The following is a 1,797-nucleotide window of genomic DNA, read 5'->3' on the forward strand; positions in this document are numbered from 1 at the left end:
ATTTTTAGAGAATGTATCCTCTGTCATGAAAATTTAATTCCGAACGTGGACTGATTGCTAACTGACGAATCACAAATAAAAGATGTTGCCAATAAAAGTAGGTTTACAGTCTAAGTTTATACATCCAGGATGAAGGCAATTAAACTAGTGAAAAACCGAGCATTAAAATTTTAAGTAAACCCAAAAAACAAAAGTAAAGAAAAGATGTAAACATTCTCCACTTCAATTAATTAAAAGCATAGAAAAAATGGCACAAAGAAAAATCACAATGACATGGAATTCAATATAAAAACAGTTTCTTTGTTTATATAATTTGTATATACATGCATTATTAAATGTGTTCATCCATTTTTTGATTGTCTGCACTGCCAATTTAATTCTCTACATTGTTTATATATTCATCATTGTATGACATTCAATGAAATGATTTTATACAAGCATTTACACTTTTGATAATTAATGTACAGAAGTTTTTATGATGTTATAGTGATACTAATATAAGCTTTTAGTACTTTGCACATACACCAAAGAATGATCTATTTTAAAGTATTAGTACTTTATATATATGACTATCTTACACTTTTATTTTATGTGTATACCATCCAGTATATGTACTACATGTATAATTTTTGAGTGTACACTGTACCTTTAATATACTTTTGAAATTTCAAGTATTATAGTGTTTCATCTCTACAATTAAATGAAATAATAATTTATATGATAGTTATATTTCTAACATATATTTTTCACAAAAATCCATAATTTTTGTTTAAAGATTGAATGAAGTGGAAAAATTAAGTGTTCAATTTAAAAAAAGAAGATCATGCAGTCAATATCAATGTACATGGAATAACTCATTTCACACCAGGCCTATGGTGCACCTTATATGTGTTTGAGCAAGTCTGGAATACTGCTGGAAATTTTTGATTTTCAATTATATTTATTTATGTGTTTGTGTGTACTTTTTCTCGTCTTAATTTGTAAAATCAAATTTGTTTTTGTTTACTTTTATGTTCACTAAATGTAGGTAAATAAATTATCAAGTCCCATTACAAGACAACTATGAGTTATTTGGCCTTAACCTTACTTAATTCAACAACATAAATTACATTAAAACTACATCTAATAAAATTACTAATGTTCAAGAAATCAACATTATAAATAGATCGAAACATACATGTACATGTATAACATGTATAATATACATATAACATTAACTTTTATCATATTCATTGCAGATAGACATTTCAAAAATGTGAAAACATCAAAATTAATAATTCATATCTATATATATATATTCAAGAAGCACAAATAAATATAAACAATAAATTTTGATAACAGATAAAGATTTTTCTTGAAATATCTAAACATCATACATGTATAACATAATTATGCAATTAAATTAGAAATATATTTCTCGTCGTAGCACTAAACTCAATGCTATATAAACATGTGGCACAATTAGTAAAATTACCAATTACAGTCAACCAAATATATAAACTAGTATATTATAGGTTTATAAGGGAATATTTTTTGTATGTATGATGTACACACAACAATCATGACAATGTTGATTTAAAAAAAATTGCATTCCGATATAGATGTTTCTCCATTGATACAAACACTGAGTTACATATATACTAAGTCTATTACTATAAAATATTCTCTCAGTGAATACAGACCATCCAACAAAAGCTTTGAAGAAAACAATTAAAACTGAGTAAATGTGTCTTCTTGACGTTTCAAGGTGAATTCAGAAAAAGAAAATTCGAAAAAAAACTTAATAATTATTGTTAA

Source organism: Saccostrea cucullata, unplaced genomic scaffold, assembly GCF_032062105.1.
Source record: "Saccostrea cucullata isolate Sc308-1 unplaced genomic scaffold, CSIRO_AGI_Scuc_v1 ctg1613, whole genome shotgun sequence".
NCBI lineage: Eukaryota > Metazoa > Mollusca > Bivalvia > Ostreida > Ostreidae > Saccostrea > Saccostrea cuccullata.